We start from the raw sequence: 18,304 nt of genomic DNA, 5'->3' as shown, positions 1-18,304 counted from the left end.
AATTCCCAGAAATCCCATTTGAGAAAAAATAAAGTTCCAATTATGACTTCTAATATATGAAGGAATCTGATCCAAAGGAACTGTATGGATGGATAGTACTCGGAATCATGATTCCAACGATATATGGTAAGTCAAAATCGGACTATTGGATCTCCCACAATCATTCCCATAAGTTACAACTTAAATACCCAAACCCCGCCCATGCAAACACCCACATCTTGGCATGAGCGCCCAAACCTGCCCATGCAAGCACCCACACTATGCCATAAGCACCCAAACCCCGCCCATTAGAGCAACTACCCCACAACCTCGCACACCCTCACTTGCACCAATCTTGCCCAATGTTGTGCATCCTTGTGCATGCTGATTGGCCATGCATGCCCCGTGTGCCCCAGCCCAGAGCCCCGAGGCCCCCGTAAAAGCCCTAGCGCCCCTGCAGGAGTCCCAGTGGCTCTGCAGGAAGCCAGGCACCCCAATAAGAACCCTGGCTCCCTTGCAGGAGCTCCGACGCCCCCACAGGAACCCTGACGCCCCTGCCTACGATTGGAATCCTCACTCTGATGATTGATTTTGGTGAGGAGATCCCTCTTCACCCGCTTGTGTACTCTGCACTACCTTGCTAGTGTACCCTACACTACGAGCTCCCATTGGCCCAAAAAAAGCATCTTTTCACCTCATTGGCCCAAAAAAGCATCTTCGCAACTTATTGGCCAAAGAAAATTACCCTTCACCCCATTGGCTAAGAAAATTCACTTTTTAACCCCATTGGCCAAGGAAATCCCACTTTCCTCCCCATTAGTCCAAAGAATCTATAATACCACCCTCCTTTTGGTTTTTCACACTTAAGACTCCTAGTGAGCATCTCTTGTAGAGAAGCTCTACCCTCTCTCCTTCCCTCCCTCGTTGAGGAAGTTCTTCAAGTCTTCGGAGAGATTTCCATAAGATTCGAAGTGTTCTTCGGGCCTTTGAAGTTCTTCAATCATTTGAATTTTTGAGTAAGCCTTTTGTGTAGGAGAAACTTTACCTTAGTCTCCCCTCCTTTTGAGGTTCTTCAAGTCTTCAAAGCAATCTTCATAGATTTGAAGTGTTCTTCAGGCCTTCAAAGTTCCTAAATCATTTAAGTTTCGTCAAGCCCTCCCATAGCTTATTCCTAGCGGAATCTTTGTCAGAGTGCCACCTCAGCCTAGCCCTCCTATAGCCTATTCCTAGTGAAAGCTTTGCCAGAGTGCCACTTCATCCAAGCCCTCCCATAGCCTATCCCCAGTGGAATCTCTTCCAGAGTGCCACTTCAGCCTAGCCCTCCCATAGTTTATTCATAATGGAAGCTCTGTCGGAGTGCCACCTCAGCTCAGCCATCCTATAGCCTACTCCTAGTGGAAGCTCTGCCTAAGTGCCACCTCAGCCTAGCCCTCCTATAGCCTATCCTCTGTGGAAGCTCTGTCGGAGTGCCACCTTAGCCAAAATCCAGATGTAGCCCATCCCTAATGGAAGCTTTGTCGAATTGACACCTCAGTCTAAGCCCAAAAGTAACCGTTCCTAGCAAGAACTCTGTCCAAAGATTACCACAGTCAACATCTCTCAAAAAAGGAAGTTGGAGATCAGGACCATCTTCCCCTGAGCCGGGAGAAACCACAAGAAAGTTCGTTCCAGTACTAATTAGGGGTCTACCCCTCTTGACCTGAAACAAGGGTCAAGCTTAGGTATAATTTCTCACCCAAATTAGCATAATGTAGACTTTATATTGACCTTGTTTTAATATACATAATTATTGAAATTCAGTCAATGTATATGTGTGTGATAACTTAGACATGCATGTAGAATAGGAATAATTATGAAAAATGTTCGTTCTTAAGCATCTTATAGGAAGATTGGTTGAACTGGGTAGATTGGGTGCCTAACACCTTCCCAACTCTATAACCTGACACGAATCCTAAATCTCTAGACCAGACCAACTTTGGGGCTCTTTTCTCAGGAATTTGGCCCACCCCTATATTGGACCATCATCAGATACCTGTCTCAATGATGACCTTTACACTCCTGCGAAATAGGCCCCCATGTATCTTCTAGCGGCGGTACGATGGTGCGGGGCCCATGGGTAAGCACACACGACACACCCCTCCCTAAGAAAGAGAAAGAGAGGAGAGTGGGTCGAAGGCTAAAGTCTTTTCCCCCTCCCACCAGAGGGGAGAAGAAGAGATCTCTAGCCACTACCCTCACAGTGACAACTCCACTGGGCACTTGTCAAGCATCCGACACTAGATACTACCATTAAATTCAAGAACATTTTCCACCACATCTGTATAAAAACATGTTTGGCTAATCCCATGTTTGTAATTGTATTTGCTAACCACATCCTCCATCGAGCTTGAAGTGAAATCATTTGGTGAGGGACTCCCTATCATGCCCACACCCTTGGGGAGGTCAATGCATGTCATAAAGAGTAATCTGAGAGCAACTAGTAGCTACTTCCTATACAATGGTGTGGGGTATTGTTAAATGAAAAGAATGTTCGTAACTGTGCCAGCACTCTCGGGGAGGTCTGCACACTTTATGACATTCTGAGATCGAATAATGGTATTCCCGCATTATACTTTTGCACACAATCACTCACAGTTCCACCACCCAATGGCTCGTTGTTTAACCTCGTGTGTAGTCAAGAGTAATGGGAAAGAAAGTCACCACCTTGATCTCATACCTACGATTATATCAAAAGGATCGCATACCTTGCATATAAAGATCCTGTCAAGGAAGCCTTGTCGGTCCTATTTGTATCCATTGCATACTCACATCATGTAGGAAATATATGGAGCATGCTAGAAATGCCACAAGTTGTTCTGTAGAATTTGTTCAAGGTCTTTAAAATAAATCTTCCTATAATGCAGTCTAGTCATAAAGAAATGCTCTCCTAAGTGGGTTTCGGATAAAAGGTGTCCTTCCTCCTTAGAAATGAGATATGGATGATTCGGTATACGTGACTCCGGGGTGATTCCTGTCTAAGTCCCATAAAATATCAAATTATATAAAAGACCCAAGGAAACTAGGAGGAAGGTCACCTAGTGGGCTAAGATTAAGGAAAACATGACTTTATTGCCACAGAATGTCTTACATGAATATTCTGGTCAAGCCATTTGTGTGTATCTCCCAACTATGACATTGAGTGGATTGGGGCATCCACCCCTATCCACTCCCTATCATCAAGTGGACTAAATTTAGATGAATCATTGGTTGACAATTGAATTGATTAATGAAAAAAGGGTTGGGAACACAAGAATCATAAAATTTGCCACTTTTGGTTCAGGCACAGTTCCATATCTCAAGTATTCTCCACACTCCATTTGGACACGTCAAGGTAATCGATTGACTCGCTAAAGTCCAATGTCACCTCCATCATCTCTCCGAGACTATCTGCTCCCAAGTGATTACAGTCCAGTTCACATGGATCCACACAACCTTGAATCACTCAAGCAAGCATGGATCCACCCCATAGAGACCTTATAGATAGAAATGGCCGAGGTCAAGAGTGGATTAGTCCAGATATTGTACATGCTCTAAAACCCTCCCAGGACTGATCCCAGGGCTGAACCAGTATATGCTACAAGAGACTTGGAACAGAATGGAGCCATGGGTTATCATGGGAATTCTTCTCGAGTGAACTCAGGAGAACCAGAATAAGTCATGCCAACCGGTCAATGAGGAGTTTTGCCTACCCATCCGAATGGTCAACAAGGAACCTACTCCTGAGTTCCTATACCCAGGGTGGTGATTGAAGATGAGGGAGAGGAGTTTGTGGTGCACATCTGTATGGAACCCCTAGAGATGGAGAGAGAAAGAAAAACTAGAGAGTAGTTAGAAAATATGATCCGAGCTGGAAAGAGTGTGAAAAGTCAAGTAGTTGAGTCTGATGAGATGAATTTCTTTTTTGGGGCAAGGACTCACGAGAAATTCAAATGGTAGACCAACATATTTGATGGGTCAGGGGATCCCAAGTCTCATCTCAAACTCTTCCTCAGCATCACCAAATCATGGCAGCTTGCTGACAAACAGATGGGATAAGCTTTCATGTTAACTCTATCAGAGCCAGCACTAAGGTGGCTCACATAGTTGGAGTCGCCCCAAACCCAAAATTGGATAATAGTGGTGAAAGCATTCACCAAGCAGTACTCGTACAACACCGAAGTGGATGTGAAGAGTCAGGAACATGAGACGTTGAGACAACAGCCCAGAGAAGGATTCACTGCCTTCTTAATGAGGTTTAGAGATAAGGCCGCTAAGATGACATACCGACCTTCTAAAGCAGAGCAGGTAAAAATGTTGATTGAAAATTTGTCCAAGCCTTATTATGATGTTCTCTACTACTAACATCTATAGACTTTTGATGCCTTGATAGCCACCGGTACACGTGTGGAAAAAAGAATCCTAAGGGATGCCTAGTATCAAGGGTCATCTCAAGATGTGGGAAAGAATACTAGAGTTAGACGAGGAAAGGGTCCAGTAACCAATGTGGTAGGCATGGTCCAATAGTCAATATCACCTATCACCTCTTCACAACCTTTTGTAATAAAAGCAGATGCTCCTGTTCAGAAAGCTCCTTGCCCAAGGAGATAGTTCACTGATTTGGGGATGCCCGTGGTAGCGGTATATGAGAAGCTAAAGAAACAAGGACTATTAGGGATAGTAGCTCCAAGAGTGATTAATAATCCTCCCCCATCTTGGTACAGGGATCATGAATATTGTGCTTGCCAAACTTAGAAGGGGCACCCCACAGAAAGATGTATAGGTCTTCTACATGCAATCCAAGATTTGGTAGACAATGGGACTATTGAGGTTAAGGTCAAACAGCCTCCCAATGTCAATACCAATCCACTCCTAGATTATGGAACTGTCAACATGTTGTCAATGGTAAATGATCGGCTAGATTGGGACCCTCGATTCTTTGATCCAACTCGTCTTATTAGAGACTCCAAGAAGTACCATATTAGAAGGCATATGAGTGGAAAGAAAAGTTGTTGCATGTGAAAAGATTGTCCCTTCCTCCGAAAATAATAAGGCATATCACCAGCTTCATTAAGGAGGCTTGTTGAAAGGAGTGCAAATCTTTCCAAAGGGACCTCTACATGTACTATGTAGATAGACACTTTTGTCGTCCCATGTTCTATGATTTTGGAGGTCCTCACTCTAGTCATGTGTACAACCTAAAAGAAGAAGCAACAAAGAGTAATCCCACTCAACTCATCCACCTAGAGCTCGAAAGAATCACATGAATGCCCACGCCTATAGGAAAGTCATAAGTCAAAGGGCCAAGGTCATGAGGACTCCTAGAAGAGAAGAGTCATCAGAAGAAGAATTAGAAGATCAGACATCCGCTATCCCTCCTTCATCATCAATAGGAGAATCCAGCGTACCATGCCTTCAACCTCCACTACACTACCAACCTCTACCATACCATCAACCTCCGCCATACCATCAACTTCCTCCAAACCATCAACCTCCACCATACCATCATCCTTTACCACACCATCAAGGAGAAGGAACCTTATCATCATCTTACCACCCCCTATCTTCATCACAATACCCTATCTCCTACATCACATCACCTTCATATCACCTTGCCTTATATCCCTCATCAGTCTCTTACTATTTCCATTCTTAAGGTTCGGCGGATAATCCAAAAGAAGGATGGATTAGTGATTACAGTTGGAAGGATATGCTTACCTTACCAGATTCTCCGAAGATAACCTTGTCAATAGGTTCAGTGAATGTCTTGGGAGAAAGTGAAGATGGTGATCCCATTTCTCTGATTCAAACAGCCATAGCTTAGGAGGATAGTCTGGAGATAATTAAAGAAGTCATAGATGACCTTCTTAGAGCAGTAATAGTATTGGCAATAGGGGAACAAATCAAAGAACACACCTCCCTAATTCACATTGGGAGTGACACAGAAGATGATGAGTCTAGTTTGATCAGGCTCTGAGCCAATGAGGTTAAGTTTGGTCGTATAGAGATCTTCTGATCCATACGCTCTGAATATTACGAAGGTTTGGATGCAGGAGAATTTGAGGGTCATGAGGAATCTGATGAAGAACCAAGTGAAGGGGAAATTAGTGAAGAAGAGGACAATGATGATGATGATGACGATGAGAGTGAGGATTGGGATGATGATGATGACTCTAATTCTCGAAGTGATGATGAGTACCAGGACTGGGATGATAGTGATTACTAGAGAACTTGGAATAATAATAAAGATGATGAATCTGGGTATTATACACCCAAAGATCCTAGAGGTTATTCTGCGTATACAATCGGTGAAGATGACCCAATGATTGACCCCATAGATGCTATCCAATCAACACTCACGATCCACATGGAAAGGGATTAACCGACATCAGGTTCAGCAGATAGTGAAGGATATGAGATCATTATTGAAGGTGAAGTAAACCCTATAGCAGAGCACATGAGTAACATCTATGGGCATTTGGTTGAGATAAAATTTGAAGTTGATGAAATTGATCAAATGTCAGGCGAAGTGGCTATCAGTGAACACTACTACACCGAACAAATGGGAAACCTTGAAAAAGTAGGGGAACATGACACACTTATAGAAATGGTGGATACAGGGGTCAAATGCCTTTCCAATGTGGTTAAGAATTGTGAGCTAGGGCTCTTGATATCTGTGGAAGACCTCGACTTCCCACCCTAAGCAGGGAAGGATAATCTGAAGAAGATGATGATCTTATGGTAGGGATAATTATCATAACAGATAGTGATGACGAGGATCGCTATCCCATAGAGATTTTTGTGAAGAAACTTGCCAGTGTAATGGAGACTCGAAGCGGAAGAGACTACAAGGGTAAGGCCCTAGTAATAGAACAATCAAGGACCAATGGGGCTAGAACAAGTGGCTTGAAGAAAGAACCAGAGAATCCAATCTTGGCTCAGCTCAAGAAGGCTATGGCCAATATCTCAATTCGGGGATTATTGATGGCCTCTCCTTCACACCGTGAAGCAGTCTTGAAGTCCCTCACCAATGTGTAAGTGCCAATCAAGATAGATCTGATGCATCTCTCACAAATAGTAGGGGTAACATATGCAGTACAACCATTGATGTTATCAGACTTTGAACTCCCCAAAGGAGCCCAGCACAACAGGGCTTTGCATATCACAGTAGAATGCCTAGACAAGGTCATTCCCCGGTCCTCATTGACAATGGATCTGCTTTGAATGTTATACCCTTGAGGTCAGCCAAAAGTATTTTTTATTAATACGGAAGAAATGAGGCCATCAAATTAGAAAATACAGGTATATGACAACACCAAAAGGGAAATCCTTGGAATCCTTGCCATCTTCGCAATGATTGGCGCAGTGAAGTTTGATATTGATTTTCAGGTCATTGACATACCAACATCTTTCAACATGCCTTTAGGAAGACCATGGTTACATCGTGCAAGGGCTATATCCTCCAGCCTCCATCAGAAGATGAAGTTTATTCACAAGGGGAAAGTGATTACAGTAGCTAGAGATCCCGAAGTGGTTAACACTTTAGCCAACATTGAAAAGGGAGAAGAACAAGACCATGAAGTATGACTTAGTGGTTTTGAAATAGAAGTAACTTGCACATCCCTCACCAAGGGAACACTAGAAGAAAAATTCCCAGCTAACTATGAAGCAGTCTGGAGCCCGACTGTGAGTCAAATGATGAAGAACATTCAGTACTTTCCTAGAATGGGACTAGGGATGTATCATCAGGGTGTTTCAAAGCTACCTTCTTTGGTGGTGAGCAAAGGAAGAAGTGGTCTAGGGTATACTCCTCAAACCCCCGGACCAAGAACCAACAATGTCAACAAGGTGCAGAAGGTACTAAGAATGACCAGGAAAATATCCGCCTTGTACTACCCTACTCCCAATGGGTATTTCGTAAGGGAAGGAGAAGATTTCCCCTTTTGTGGGAACGTTGAGCCATGGTTTGATAAAACCACTGCAAAGATGCAAACAGGATTCAAAGTGTTCTTTCACGATGAGTTCGACTGGGTAACTTATGAGGTAGAACAATAGTAAACTAAGGAAAGTGATCAGGATAGCTACATAATTGGAATAGAAAAAATTGTATTGATTGAGAATGGGTCTTCCTCTAGCAACCCTATAGCATTGATCTGGTCAAAGGGAGGACTAAGTCCCCGAATCCTTTTGAAGAGAGAATGGGAAAAGAAGATAAGACTCGTCTAGGGTTTACAGCTTCCCACTGATTTGAAGAGCCACATCTATATGTTTCTGTATGAACCATGAGCTCAGGAGCTACATGAGCTCAAGCCCAGGCCCTTCAAAGGAAGGAGCATGTATGCAAAGCAAAGAAGAGCACGAAGAATGATGGTCTGTATGTACTGTGCCCGAATCAACTACAATGAAAAGGTCTGTGACGATGGTCAGAAATGTGACCAAGGAGCAGGAATAGCATCCATCAATATGCTTGAAAAATTGGATTTCATAGAAAGAGGATTGAACAGTCTCCATCGCATCTCACCTCCGTAGAAAGTTCAGCTTCAGAGAGCATGAGGTTGATCATCTTGTATTTGTGAAGAAGAAAGCATCCATCAAAGAGAACAATGCCAGCATCACTGAAGAAAAGTAGTGACTTTCCTGGAAGAAGAAAAAGGCCCTTTGCCACATCTGCTCATCCATCGAGTCGTTGAACCACTCTTGACAAGCATTGGAGAAAACTTCAAGTTTAGTCATGTTGTTAAGTCAACCAGCCTAAATACCACTGATAAAAGCATCAAGTTAGTCGTTGAGTTGTAGTGGAGTCTGTTGTTGAGCCTTTTGTTTATGATTATGTGTCTATTTCCCCTCTTGAGGAAAGTCCAGAGTTTGTGTATGTCGAGTCGGTTACTCCTTTCATAATGAATGAAATTTATGATTCCGAGTATGACTTGCCTCCTTTTTTTGATGATGATATTAATAAATATCATGATCTAATAAAACAATGCAAACCAAAGAAAGCCCAACCCGTCCGTGAGGATACCTAGGTTATTAATTTGGGACCTTGAGAGGTAAAAATTGGTACTACCCTGGATGATGAAGAAGTAGAGCAGATGATCAGTCTTCTGAAGGAGTTCACTGAAGTCTTTGCCTGGTCTTATGAGGATATACCTGGAATAGACCACAATATCATGCAATATCATTTGCCGACCTACTCCGGGGCAAAGCCAATCAAACAAAAGCTCAGAAGAATGTGTCCATAATGGAGTGAAAAGATCAGAGAAAAAGTCATGAAACAGTGGAATACAGGGTTTCTACAAGTGGTAAAATACCCCCAATGGTTGGCGAACATAGTATCAGTGCCAAAGAAAGATGACAACGTACGAATGTGCGTGGATTTCTGAGATCTTAACAAGGTGAGCACTGAGGATGACTTCCCATTAACTCACATCGATGTATTGGTTGACAACACAGTGGAGTATACCTTGTTATCATTTATGGATGGATTCTTAGGATACAATTAAGTGAGCATGCACCCAGAGGATCATGAAAAGACAACCATCACCACTCTATGGGGGACTTATTGTTACAAGGTTATGCCCTCTGGACTAAAGAATGATGGGGCAACTTATCAAAGAGCAGCTATAGCCATACTGCATGATATGATGAACAAAGATGTGGAAGTCTATGTGGATGACATGATAGTGAAGTCAAGGGATCGACAGGGGCATATTCTCGCACTAAGATGATTCTTTGAAAGGATCAAATAGTATCAGCTGAAGTTGAATCCTCAAAAGTGTGTATTTGGGCCAATGGAAGGAAAGTTGTTGGGGTTCTTGGTGAGTGAAAGGGGCATCGAAGTTGACCCTATCAAGATCAAGGAAATCTAAGAAATTCCCACACCCGGCATAGAAAAAAAAATATGAGGATTCCTAGGTCACATTTAGTATATCAACAAGTTTATAGCTTAACTGACTATGACCAGTGAGCCAATCTTTAAGCTGCTAAAGAAGGATCAGCTCATGGAATGAAATGACCAATGCCAACAAGCTTTCCATAAGAAAAAAGAATATCTTATGAACCCACCAGTATTAACACCACCGGTGGAAGGGGAAACACTTGTGTTGTACTTATCAGTGGGAGAATATTCCATGGGCACATTGGTAGCATAAAAAGAGATAGAGAAGGGGGAGAACATGCCATATACTACCTCAATAAGAAGTTCTTGGAATATGAGACCCGATACACATCTTTGGAAAGAACTTGTGCTGCACTGATTTGGGTAACAAAAAGGTTATGGCACTACATGGTAGCTTATCCAGTATGTCTGATCTCAAGGATGAATCCAATTAAGTACCTCTTTGAGAAACCAGATCTAATAGGAAGGACTGCTCGATGGCTACTATTGCTATCAAAATTTGACATCAACTATGTTGCTCAGAAGTCTATCAAGGGGAAAGCTATAGCCGATCATTTGGCTGACCACCCCACAAAAGATGGAAAAGCCCTGGATGATGACTTCCCAGATAAAGAAATCACAGCAATAGAAGAAGAAGACATAGCTAATGAATAGCAATTGTTCTTTAATGAAGCAGCTAATCAGAAAAGGGTGTGGTGCGGGAATATTGCTTGTCACTCGTGATGGCCTTTACTTACCTTCATCATTTTGCTTTGATTTTCCCTGTATGAACAATATTGCAGAATATAAAGCTTGTGCCTTGGGGCTCGAAACCGCTCTGACCATTGGGGTAAAGAAGATCAAGTATATGGTGATTCATCCATTGTCATTTGTCAGATGCAAGGAAAGTGAAAGATCGAAGATGAAAAATTGAAGCCGTATCAAGAACATCTGGAAGAAGTGATTGGACACTTTGAGAAGATCTCGTTCAAATACATCCAGAGGGATAGCAAATGGTTTGTCGATGCCCTTGTAACATTGGCTTCTATGGTAGAATGCAACCATATGGCTAGAGTTAAACCATTCTTAGTAGAATAAAGAAGCTGGCCCATTTATCAGAATATGATGAACTCTCTCACTATAGATGGTTGGTCTTGGTTTGCTCACATAGTGGACTTCATCAGGGAAAGGAAGTACCCGATTGAAGCTATAAATAGAGAAAAGAAATTTCTAAGGAGATTTGCCACCCAATTTATTCTTCAAGGGGACTTGTTATACATTAGATCCTATGATGGAATATAGTTGTTGTGTATGGATGAAGAGCGAGCTACAACAATCATAGAGGAAATTTATCAAGGCCTTTATGGACCCCATTTGAAAGCCAAGATGCTAGATAAAAAGATTCTTAGACTGGGTTTGGTTTCCTTAACCAAATCATGTTCAGTTGCTTCAGGTTCATCAAAAGAACCTGAAACAAGAGTCACATTTGTGTCCTCAACAGAAAGAGAGTTAAGAGGAGTAATAGATGGGGAAGATTTAGGAACACTCTGTTGGTACTCTCAACCACTTCTAAGGGCATAAATAGCATGACATTGGTTGGAGAGCCCTTGTTGGGTTTGACCTTGTACTAATGCATTAATGGGTGCTTGCGAACTAACAAGCTAATGCCTAGGGTTAGGCTATGATTGACTGGGTAATGTTCCCTTCTCCCTCTCATGCAAAATTGAGACAACTTGGGTGAGTTCTTTTGTAAGATTTTAATGACTTGTCAAGAGGAGGAATCTACTTGCCTCTCTAGTATTGGTAAACCCAAGGGGTTGTTGATAAGATGATAGGAGTGGGGGCCTAGGAAAACTAGCCTAAGGTCCTACATTTGCCCTAGAAAATGTATTTTGGGCAAAATGTTGTTGTGTAAAGGGAGGCCTTTGGGGTCCAGGTTGACCTTGATTATGGAAACTGGAAGGACTTGCTTGGTTGCTTTGGTTCCAGGAAAAATTTGGGTGATTTCTCCATCCTGGATTATAAGTGTTACTATATGGATTATTTTGATATAAAACATTAACACTGTCATTGGAAGTGCCTCCAGAGGTATTGGGACATTCTTTTATAATATGTCCAGCGGACTAGCACCAAGCACACATCCTAACCATATTGACTGATGATGGCTCTCTAGGAACAATAGTCTTAATCCTTTTGATTAGAAAATCCAAGTGGGCTTCCTTGGCCACTATCCCATCAAAAAATATCCTTTCCCTATTATGGTTCTTTCACCTTCTTGGGTTGATTCCCACTCACGGGTTTTGTCAATTAAGTCAAGTAAGAATTCCCATGCCTTTTCTTCATCTGTAAAGGATGTGAATCTCCCATAACACATAGACTCTATCATTTGTTTAGTTGGGTAATCAATACCCTTATAAATTATTTAACATAAATGCCATAAGTCTAGGCCAGGGTGAGGACATTCCTGGAGTAGATCCTTGAATCTCTTCAAAGGTTTAGAAAATGACTCACTAGGCTTTTGCCTAAATTGAAGGATATTACTTCTAAGTTTATTGGTCTTGTGAGTTGGGAAAAACTTCTTAAGGAAAACAACTGTGAATTGTTCTCATGTGGTTATGGAATTTGTGGGTAACCCATACAACCACTTCTTAGCTTGGTCTTCCAGTACAAAAGTGATGAACCTAAGCTTAATAGCATCATCAGAAAGCTGTTGGATCTTAATTAGAACACATACCTCTTCAAATTCCCTGAACAATAGGTATTCAACCTCAGAGATAGCCCATGGAAGTGGGGCAACATAGTGATGTACTGAGAGTTGAGCTCAAAATTATTGCCCTGGGCTAGTGGTAGAACTATGTAGGAAGGTTAGGCTGCTCTAGCAGGGTAGAACCTATCTTTTAGAGATTTAGGTGGAGGGTTTTACTGTTGGTCTTCCATATTGAAAGGTATTGATGAGAGTATACGTATAGGGTCACTACTTGTTGAATCTCTTTTTTCTAACTGATTCTCAGTATTACATACCCACCTAGCACTCATGCAACAAAAAGCTACCCACAACTAGAATAAGACAAGCACAAAAGAATAGAATATACATATATATATATACATATTTTTTTTTATTTGTTTTGGGAGCTTACCGGCTGGGATCCGGGGTTGCTCAATTCTTGAGGTACTACTACATGGCGAAACCTGTATTTACCATACTATGAGGCTTGGTGACCTCCACCGATACAACTATTATTGCAAGTTGTTCTTCTCAGGAATTCAATAAATGATAAAAAGAAAACAAAGCACTCCAATTTGACAAAAGAAAGCAAAAAAGAACATGGAGCTGTCACCCTGGCAACAACATCAAAAACTTGTTTGAGATTTAAAAGTAACCGCAAGCGTACGGATCATCATAGCTATGGGTCAAACACAAGGAGGCAGCCACTTTGTTTTTAGCTTCTTCTAGTAACACGAAAGTGTATGGTTTGATAATTGTGATCTACTTCTAACTACCACCCTAAAACACATGCATTTAAAAGAATGTCTTAACCAACACAACTAGGGAAATTAGAATTGCAATTGAAATTAAAAACCTAACCATTCACATCTTACCCTAAATATTCATCATCTAGGAATTTATATACGTAAAGCAAAGCAATAAAAAGCAATAAAGTAAAAGAAAAGAAAATGCTGAAATAAAATAAATAAAATAAAAGAGGAATAAAGCTAGAGAGAGGCACACATGTAGGTATCTCTACTTAGCCCGAGGGATGCACCATAAATTAAACGAGCTTCCCTACTTGACCAGAGAGTACTCTTACAAGGGCTTTTATACTTAGCTTTAGGGAAAGGGATGCAATATAAATAAGAAAAGCAAAAAGATGGTTCCATGGCTAGAGAGGGGCCAAGCCAACACATAGACTAGCCAAGGACCTTAGGAGAAAGGGAAAGCATCAAAGTAAAATTGAAAATTAAAATCCTAAATTAAAAATGAATGGGTAGTAAGAAGAGGGAATGAGAAGCGGGATGAGAAGACTTATGAGTAAGCTTACCTACCTGAATTAAAACTTCAATACTTGGATTAAAACTTGGTTGATTTGAGATACTACTAGCCCTTAAAACCAGATCTAGAATAAACCTGTTATACCAAATGGATCACTAAGAGGGGGGGTGAATTAGTGATGTCTAAAAACAATCCTCACAGATTGCCTCACGTGCACACTCATCAATTAATACTTGAAAGTAAATCACAAACCACAACACAAAGAAATACGTGGTTCGACAATGTGCCTACATGCACGAAGCAAATGACCGTTTGAGCTACAACTCAAATCCGGCCTTAGTAATTTGACTGCACCCATAATCAAGAGCACCAACCCCTTTACAAAATTCAACACAGCACCCATAGCATTTACAACTAATCACCAATAAACAGAGGTTTACAATGAAAACCCTAAAACATCAAGTCTACCCATCAACCCAAGAATAGACTTACATTCAATAGAAATCCAAATTTAAACAAGTAATGCACCCACTTTGATTTCTTGGTCTTCAATCAATGTACACCTTCTCAGACAAGGTGTGTTTCTTCAAATCACCAAACCACTCAAACAATAACCAGTAACTTTCTTCATAGATCCAAATTAATGATGAATGTAATGGGAGCACTTCAATTTCAAATATAACCCCTTTCAATCACAACAGCAGCAATAATAGGATGCACATTCAAGACAGCAGTAGGAACATCAATATATAAAAGTTCTTCAATTAGCTGATGGACTTGCTACGATATTGATTGATTAAAGCATCCTCAGATATCAACTACGATATGAATGTGCATATTTTAAAATTCAAATTGAAGATGGATATATATAGAGCCAAACCTGAATTCTGAGATCGCATACAGTAGACTCTTTTAAACCTTCAAAGATTAAAGAACAATGCAACAATAGTTCCTATAGCAATAACTGGAAGCACCTCCTCTCCTTCTTTACTATAGCAACAATGAACCCTTTGCTCCATCTTTAGGTCAACAAGGAACCAGAACACACATGGAGTCACAGAAAACTCTCTCAGTCCGTTGCTCTCACTCTCTTTCTAAATTCTGCTACCTACTTCGGTTTTGTATGAGTAAGATTTCTCTTTATACCTAGCATAACCGACTTCAGAAAGTAATTCCATATTGGAGTTCTTCTCCTAATTCCTTTTTATCTCAAATCTGAATTTCCCCTATTTATTTGGACTGTCCTTGGAATGTACGCATAAGAGACTCCACTTGATCTTGGTTACTTTCTCTTCCTCCTTCTTTCTTTCTAATTTGAGTTAATAATAGCACGTGCCAATGGATTCCATTAAGGTCAATTTTCTAGATGTCCATCTGAAATAAGGATTCTTTTTGGCTGGACATATTAGAAGCTTGAGAATCCTTGTGGTCCTATATCAGTAAAAATTCTTCTTACTACCCACGTATAAGAAGGATTACTTCCTTATTGGACTCCAACTCTTGGAAAAATAATAGGCTGCTATTTCTTTTCTTTCTATAGAGCATAGGGTATCCACGCATGACTTGGGAATCATAATTAGATTAGGATTTAAAAGTTTTACCTACTACATATGAATTTCAGTCCCAACTAACTTGCTGAAATTTCTAGCCAAAAATGTATTAAAGACGTTGATCTGGCTATGATGCTGAACCATTATTCATAAAGAATGGCTGAGACATTATGTAATGATGTTGTATTGAATCCAAGTCTAGAAGCTGACTCACCATTCCACTAATTAGCTGTCCGATTCAACAAATCAACTTGTCCCAATACCATGTAACTCTCCACTCAAAGATTCCTCATATCTTTAAGAGACTCTAACGTCTTTATAAAGTGCTGCTAAATTGAAAAATCAAGCTGGCCAAAGGTTCAACTCAAATGGTCTATAGAAAACCATAATTGGTTTGGTTTGTATTGAACCATTGAACCATGATCAATCATATTTTAAATGACTAAACCAGATTAAATCCATAAGACCATACAATGTGGCTGAACTAAGATATTGAGCCCATAACACGAAAATTGACCCATCAATGGTTTAATTATTGAATTACTTGAATTAATGATGAACCATATAGTTATCTTGGTACTTATGTTGACACCAATTACAATAAGACATGTGTTGTAATATGATACTCAACACATAGATAACAAACTCCCCCTTTGGAATTGGTGGAAACATATCTAATAACAAAAGCCAGTTATGAGCACAACCATAGGAGTGCCCACCACATCTTTCCAATCCTATGCGTTGAAAAAAGAATTTGCTCGAAGAAACTCCCCCTAACTGATCTCTCCCTATCACACCCAACTCCCGGTAGACCCAACATACCTTAGGAATACCGACGGTGTGAGTAAGACACATACCTATCTTACAAACCTACCAGGATCTCTGATAGCAGTATCTTAACATTTTCACAATCTCACATCACAAACCCATATAAGCAGCGGAATTAGAGTACAGTAGCAGAATTTATAAATAAATGGGGAAACATCTAATGGTAATATAATAGCAATAACCGAGTTATTCTATTACATTCATCCATGACGTATACTATAATCTCAAGAAATTATACAATCCACAACTATACCTAAAAGTATCAAAAGAGAATGTATAATCTCACGATGCGGCATAAGCACAGTGATCGCAAGCACAGTCCTGATCGTGCTCCTCTGCTTTTGGCATCCACCAATCACTAACACCATATTCCGACCTAGAAGCTACTAAGTCACCCACCATTGGCACCATAGTATCTGCATCGTCATCTAAAAAAGGGGTGTATATGTGGGATGAGCTTTCAACTCGCTCAGTGAGGGGTGGGGTCAAACACATCCAAGTAAGACGATAGCAATAATAATTTATGATGCATGATTACAAAAATGAAACACATAGTCCATGATGCTTGTGATGCAGTTCAATTTTTTATTATCCACCTAACAATACAAACTAATTCTGGTGAATGCTACTACGGCACATTAGGCTGTAACCCTCGTCTCAGAAACGACATCGACTATGCAGTGATACAAACCTTAGCCATGATTAGAAGCCTATCGGTCCCCGTATGCATCCATGGGTCACCCAGCAAACCCCAAATAACCCCCTCCAGGCAGTCACGACATCGGTAATACATCGGCCACATCGGACAGGTTCCCACCTCTGGCAACAATCACATCGTACCACGGGAGTGGCACTTCGAAAAGGCTGATCAAACATACCACAATGGGTAATCCAACACCTCAACCCCTATTGGCAAGGGTGCATAGCATAGGGAGTGATACCTAACCACATATATACTACATGCCTTCATAATGATACAGTTTGTATGGATTACACGATACCGGAGAGACCTCGGCCACAAAGTGTAATCCATCTCCAAATACAGTCTCGGGTACATGATACCAGAGAGACCTTGGCCACAAAGTGAAACTCGAGACCGTTTACCTAATCTAGCATACATATCATAATTGAGCATGGACTACACAACACCGACAAGACCTCAGCCACAAAGCGTATCCATTTCCAAATGCAGTCCCACGGTACACGATACCAACGAGACCTTAACCACAAAGTATAGCCCGTGACTACAACTAGCTCTAATGCACATAATCAATAAATGAATGCAACATACATAAGATAATCACGGCACCGGTACCACCTCTGCCACATCGGATTTCGTCTAACACACACACATTCAAACACACGGCGATCACGGTACCTGTACCACCTTGGCCACAACAGATCTTATCATACATTTGTTGTTTTATGGTTGTCCTTGTTGGCAACTCGGCCACGTGGCGATGATGACGTGGCCAGTTTGGGTGACGTGGATGAAAATGATGATATGGTAGTGTCCAATGTCATCGATGAGATAACAGAGCAGCTTGGTATGCATGGAGTGGTTTAATACATCATTAATAGGTGGTGCGGGTTTTCGGATCAAAACTAGCAAAATTGGCCTATTTACGATCGAGGGCATTTTTGGCAGTGAAAATGACATTTTTGGAAGATCGGTTCTTCATGAAAAAGATATATTTTTATTTTCCTAGTCCAGTGCATTTGATTTCGTCACATTCCGATACCGTATGAAGAAGTTACGGCATTTATGGCAGTCGAGGGTAGTTTTGGCATTGAAGATGATTTTTTTAAAGGAAGTGTTCTACATATAAAAATACGACAAAAATAAAATCTTTCCAACGGTTCTGATTTCATCGCATTCCAATTGTGTATGAGAAAGATACGTCATTAGAAATGTGTAGGGGCATTTTGGTCTTTTTATATGGATGATTCAGAAGATTGAGTCTTCTAAAAAGTCGTAGAGCATCCAGTTATGATTCCAACGCACTTCGTTTCATCTCGATCGGATATCGTATGAAAAAGTTATAAGCGTTTCCGTAAAGTCGGTTC

General features: G+C 41.0%; 1 non-coding gene across 1 annotated transcript; it reads left to right on the top strand.

Moving 5' to 3' along the window:
• Positions 1-12,312: 12,312 nt before the first annotated feature.
• LOC122090240 lies at positions 12,313-12,419 on the top strand. Its single transcript, XR_006143481.1, has one exon. It is a non-coding gene; the product is annotated as a small nucleolar RNA R71 (small nucleolar RNA).
• The last annotated feature ends 5,885 nt before the right edge of the window (positions 12,420-18,304 follow it).

This window comes from Macadamia integrifolia, chromosome 9 (genome assembly GCF_013358625.1).
Source record: "Macadamia integrifolia cultivar HAES 741 chromosome 9, SCU_Mint_v3, whole genome shotgun sequence".
Lineage (NCBI taxonomy): Eukaryota > Viridiplantae > Streptophyta > Magnoliopsida > Proteales > Proteaceae > Macadamia > Macadamia integrifolia.
This window is presented reverse-complemented; position numbering and strand designations above follow the sequence as displayed.